The sequence below is a fragment of the Chrysochloris asiatica genome, unplaced genomic scaffold (genome assembly GCF_000296735.1).
Source record: "Chrysochloris asiatica unplaced genomic scaffold, ChrAsi1.0 scaffold00244, whole genome shotgun sequence".
Taxonomy (NCBI): domain Eukaryota; kingdom Metazoa; phylum Chordata; class Mammalia; order Afrosoricida; family Chrysochloridae; genus Chrysochloris; species Chrysochloris asiatica.
Window position 1 is genome coordinate 908,026 of NW_006408762.1, and position 6,397 is coordinate 914,422.

Here is a 6,397-nt window from a genome sequence, read left to right on the forward strand (position 1 = left end):
CTGGATCTAGGTTCCCTCTTGAAATCTGGTAAGCCAGTCACTTCTTGCCTCTGTAACCCCTCCATTCTGGGTAGCCAATGTCCAAGTTGCCCATCCCTGTTCTCTCCATGTGCATTATAAGTGGGAATGTTCCTCGCTGTGAAAATTTGGTCACTCTTTTGAGTTATTGCTTCCATAGGTGTGTGACAAGTTCATCAAATTGTATCAGATTATTGTTTTTTCCCTCTTCTTTCTTCTTCTGTTTGAGCCCTGATCCTCCAGCCATTGAGGCCAAGTCAAGTAGGTATTGTCTGCAAATGTGGGTGTACTTATGCATGTGCCCTCTCTTCTTATCAGCTAGATGTTTCACTCTCCATTCTAGTCCTCTGTGGCTGTCACTGACTCTGGGTCCAAGAGTCCCCTGGAGTTGGCACACTGCTGGCCAACCAGGTCTCCCTCTGGGTTCACAAGACTCTGTTGAGCATTGTAGGGCTTAACTCGCTTCTTCATTGCTGTTTTTACCTCTCTTCCCCTTATCGGTGACAAACGTGGTCACCAATCAGAGCATGCATTCCCATTGAGCCTTAGTCTTAGAAGGGGGTTTGCCTTTAGAGGGAAGCAACCACTTGCCTTGATGTCTCCTGGCAAGCCACTTGTTTGTTCTTGTAGTTATCAGTCGGCCTGCCTATATTGTTTTGTATTTATCTTGTCAGTCTTTCTTTCAGGATGTATCTGTTCTTCTGGCTACACCAGGCTCTTCTGCTTGTCCTTTCAAGTGGACCTTTCCCCTCAGAAGATTTTAGATGCTGTTCAGGATTCCATCTATGATCTTGTGTAATGCAGAGGCTTCACAAGAAGCCTCCTTCACTGGGCATGTTTTATCCCCCTTTTAGTCATTCCAATTAGTTATAGGCAGAAGACTGACAAGCTTTCTCTGGTGGTATTCCTGGATATTCCTTTTTCTCCCCTCCAGTGTCTATTTTATAGTGGTATGCCAGGGGAACCAAGATTCAACAGATAGCCAAGCATCCTAATATTATTTCCCCCCTTTTCCCCATTCAAACCATGTCTCAATCTCTGTATCCCATAAGCCTGTTGTTCCAAGGTTTTGCAAACATCATCATATGCCTCTGTACCACTTCAGTTTCACATTCATCCTATCATATTTCATTTCATTGAAGTGATTAAAATCCCCTCTGTGCCTCATCAAATAACCAAAGGCTACACCCCACAGTCCCCACCCCAGCTGTCAGCGTACAGCTCCTCTCCCTCCCTGAGTCCCATGTCCCCAGCCACTCCATCTGTCCATGCCATCATAGTCCCCCCCACCATTTTGGGTCTGGACAGTGTCCTGCCCCCCTCCCAGGTATTCCAGTTAGTTATAGGCTGGATCCGGGCCCACAAGTTTTCTTTTGTGATGCTTCTGACTGCCCCATCCCCCAAAGTGTCTATTTCACAATGGTAGGCAAGGGAGACAAAGATTCAAAAGACAGCCAAACATCCTAAAGTTATTCCCCCCTTTTCCCCCTTTCAAGCCATGCCTCCATGCCTGTATCCTGAATCCCTGTTATTCCAAGGTTGTGCATACCTCGTCATTTAGCTCTGTTTCACCTAGCCCATGCAAACTTGCCCAACTGTTCTCCTGTCCACTTTGTTCTTTTTCCCCTCCCCCTTCTTGTGTATTGCCAGCCTAACCCGCCCCCACACACACCCAACCCACCCCTGCTCCCTGGCTCTCCTGTGTCTATTCCCTACCCTGTGCTCTTTCTTCCCTTCCCTCCCCACCTCTCATCCCATACATACTAGTGATCAGCATTTATATTTTTAGATTTTTCCCCCTCCCTTTTGGTGGGTTCTTTTTCTTAGTCTTTTACAATAATGGTCTTATGCAGTATTTCACCTTTTGTGACTGACTAATTTCACTCAGCATAAGGTCCTCAAGGTTCATCCATGTTATGCAATGGCTTACAGCTTCCTTGTTGTTCTTCAAGGTAGCGTAGTATTCCATTATATGTATGTACCACAGTTTGTTTATCCATTCTTCAATTGATGGACATTTTGATTGTCTCCATTTTTTTGCTATTGTAAATAGTGCTGCTATGAACATTGGTGTGCATATATCTACTTAGCTATGGTTCGTATTTCTTGTGGGTAAATACCAATAAGAAGAATTGCTGGGTCATACTGTATTTTTATTTCCAACTTCTGCTTTCCAGAGTGGTTGGATCATTTGCATTCCCACCAACAATGTAAGAGGGTCCCAGTCTTTCCTCATCCTCACAAACATTTGTTGTTCTCTGCTTTTTTGATCTTTGCTGTTATTGCTGACGTGAGATGATATCTCATTGTTGTTTTGATTTGCATCTCTCTGATGGCTAGTGATAGTGAACATTTCTTCATATGTTTGTTAGCTGCCAAGATTTCCTCCTTGGTGAAATGTCTGTTCAAGTCCTGTGCCCATTTTTTAATTGGGTTATTTGTCTTTTTCTTGTACAGGTGTTGTAATTTCCTATATATTTAGAAATGAGTCCCTTATCTGATGTTATTGGAAAAGTTTTTTTCCCATTCTGTGGGTTCCCTTTTTACTGTTTTGGTGAAGTCTTTTGATGCACATATGTTTAAAATTTTTAGTATGTTCCAATTATCTATTTTGTCTATTTTTGTTTGTGTAGTTTAAAAAATGTGTGGTAGTCTGTATATGCCCTCACATTTGTCCCTATTTTTTTATTGGTAACCTTCATAATTTTGGGATTTACATTTAGATCTTTAATCCATGCTGAGTTTGCTTTTGTATAGGTTGTGAGGCAAATGTCTTGTTTCAGTCTTTTACATATCACTTTCCAGTTCTGCCAGCACCATTTGTTGAAGAGACTGTTTCCTCCCCATGAAATATGCCTGGACACTTTGTCAAAAATCATTTGGCTGTATGTGGTTGGGTTAAGTTCTGGGTTCTTGATTGTGTTCCATTGATTAATGTATCTTTCATTGTACCAGTACCAGGCCATTTTGACCACTGTAGCCATGTAGTAAAGTTTGAAATCGGTGAGTGAGAGACCTCAAACCTTGTTCTTCTTTTTAAATAGTGCTTTGCTTATCCTGGGTCTCTTTCCTTTCCATATAAATTTAAAAGTTTTACATAGGTACATCCTGAATATACCTTCTCTTTCAGTACCCTCTAAACACCATGAATTGGAACAACCAGTTTTTTTGTTTGTTTGTTTGTTTGTTTGCTTTTCAATTATGAACAATTATGCATATCCCTACCAGATGCCTGCATGTACTATAAGTAAACACTAGCACGTCAAGATACAAAACAGGCAAAAAAATGTACATGTACAATGCATGAAAGGATTAAGGATGAATGTGACTCATTCTTCTTTAAATTGTTATTGCTTTTATAAAAGACTGTATCAGATTAACAATGGCCAATACTAGCACATTTTAACACATAAACATCTAGGATAGTAAATGTTTTATTTGTGATAATTTCCAGTTTTCCTTTATTCATATTTTTTACATTCCATATTCTGGTTACTAATGGTCTATATAAGGAGCTCTTGTAGCATAGTGGTTACGAATTGGGCTGCAAACCTTACGGTCAGCAGTTCGAAACTACCAGCTGCTCTGCGGGAGAAAGATGAGGCTTTCTGCTCCCGTAAAGATTTACAGCCTAGGAAACCCTATACAGGGTCACTATCGGCCGGAACCGACTCGACGGCACTTAACAACAACAACAATGGTCTTTTTTTGTGTTATATGAAGAAAAACGTGGCATCAAAACTGGAGAATGACTCATTAACAACCTGCAATATGCAGATGATACAGCCTTGCTTGCTGTAAGTGAAGAGGACTTAAAATACGTACTGATGAAAATCAAAGATCATAGCTTTCGGTATAGATAGCATCTCAATGTAAAGAAAACAAAAATCTTCACCACTGGACCAATACACAACATTCTCATCAATGGAGAAAAGATTGAAGTTGTCAAAGACTTCATTTTTCTGGGATCAACCATCAACACTCATGGAAGCAGCAGCCAAGAGATCAAACAACGTATTGCATTAGTCAAATAAGCTGCACAAGACCTTTTTAAAGTGTTGAAGAACAAAGATGTCAGCTTGAGGACTAACGTGTGCTGGACCCAAGTCATGGTATTTTCAATAACCTCATATACATGCGAAAACTGGTCAGTGAATAAGGAAGACCATGGAAGAATTGGTGCTTTTGAGTTATGGTGTTGGAGGAGAATATTGAAAGTGCCATGGGCTGCCAAAAGAACCAACAGATCTGTGTTGGAAGAAGTGCAGTTAGAGTGCTCCTTGGAGGCCAAGATGGCCAGACTTTGTCTCTCATACCTCAGACATATTGTCAGGAAAAACCAGTCACTGGAGAAGGATATCATGTTTGGTAAGGTAGAGGGTAAGAGAAAAAGAGGAAGACCCCTAGCAAGATGAATCGTCAAAGTGGCAGCATCAATGGGCTCAAGCATGGCAACAATTGTGAGGTTAGCCCAGTACCAGTCAGTGTTTTGTTCTGTTGGGCATAGTGTTACTGTGAGTCGGTACCGACTCAATGGCACTGAACAACAACAACAGCAATGTATTCCTGATATGGTGCTGTAAGATTAGCACTGGACTGTGAGCCACAAGATTGACAGTTCAAACCCATCAGCTGTTCCTTGGAAACCCTATATAGGGTTTCTGTGAATCAGAACCAATTTAACAGCACTTAAGAACAACAACAAATGGACATTTGCATCGATAACTTCTCATTTTGAGTCTCCCATATCAATAAATGAAAGACTGTAGGTTTTACTCCACTTGCATCATTATTAATGTCAACTCTACTTTGAAGAATCAATTCTTCCTCAGTAGTATTTGGGGGAACTTATATGCAGCAACCTGTAAAGGGTTTTCAAGGAGTGGCTGGTGGGTTAAAACCATCAACCTTGTGGTTTTCAGTCCAGTGCTTATTCTACAGCACCACAACAGGACTTGAATTTCTACATAGTTATCATTATTCCATTCTAAAAGGAAACTCAGCAACCATGCAAAAGTGTCTAATAAATCTAAGAACCAATCTACTCATGTATTCATTTATTTTTTTATTTAGTTATTTTTTAAAAATTTAGGGCAAGAGGATGCAAACAATATAAAAATCAAAAGCTTATCTGGCATTGAATTTACTTTTCTTTCTCTAATTATCAAATAGGATTTGGATTTTATTTGTACATGTTCTAAATGGCCCCAATTTGCTCATGAAATCCTTAATCAAGGGAAAGCTGTGGGGCAGATTCCTTAAGCAGCTCTTTGGGATAACTCTTATCAGAGTGAGAGTGATTTCTCAATTCTGCCCGCTTCTATGTTTTCCCCTTCTGCTTTATGTGTACTAGAAAATAATTGTTGTGTGCAATGGTGATCCCAGCAATGAGAGAAAGAAAACTCTGGAAGCCCACTTGCTTTGCCATCTCAGCATTGGTCCAGGCCCTCATTATTTTGTCCACCACCACAGGGTCTTTTTTGTTTTCCAAAAATCCATTGAACTTCTTTTCCATGAATACCCTCATGTCTTCCTTTGTTAAGTTGCATTTATCCCCAGAAAATTTGTGAAACATGAACATAATCGCTTTCCATGGCATATTCTATTTGAGATGACATTTTGACCAGGAGGCACAGTGCGGATGCTTAGTGATCTGAGATGCAGAGCCAGTCTCAAGTCTTAGGTTCTATAACAGACTATTTTGTAGTATAGGAAAAATAAGACACTTACTCCTATAGTCTATATGACTGGATATTTTTGTTGAAGGGTAAGGGGGTGTAGAACATGCACTTATTACCACCATTAACATACTTTTTGTTAGTTTAAAAATGGTGAATGGGTAGAAACAATGTGTAAAGAAGATTAACAAATGATTATAATCATATACAGGGCAAAAGACAAAGGTAGCCAAATGTTAAAAATGGACTGAAATTTATTATTATTTGTTTCTGTGCTTGCTTTTTTACAAAGAAGCAGTATAGTATATTGAAACTGGATTTTATCTTTCCCAATATTATCTCTGGGGTCCTGGTGTGACGCAATAGGATAAACACTGATTGTCGGTTCAAACCCATCTGTTGCTCCACAGAAACCTTTGTTAAGTGCCGTCGAGTCGGTTCCGACCCATAGCGACCCTGTACATGGTTTCCGAGGGTGTAAATCTTTACGGGAGTAGAAAGCCTCATCTTTCTCCCGCGAAGCGGCTGGTAGTTTCGAACCACTGACCTTAAGGTTCGCAGCCCGATTCATAACCACTACGCTACCAGAGCTCCTTCAAAAGGAGTTGGAACAAACTCAATGGTACTTAACAACAACAACAATATTATTTCTACCAGTCAGTGACTGTATAATTATTGGGGAAAACCCTACAACATAAATT

At 40.2% G+C, this 6,397-nt stretch overlaps 1 pseudogene; it reads right to left on the reverse strand.

The window, feature by feature from the left end:
- Positions 1 to 5,338: 5,338 nt before the first annotated feature.
- Positions 5,339 to 5,636, reverse strand: LOC102838532 (annotated as a pseudogene).
- Between the last annotated feature and the right edge of the window lie 761 nt (positions 5,637 to 6,397).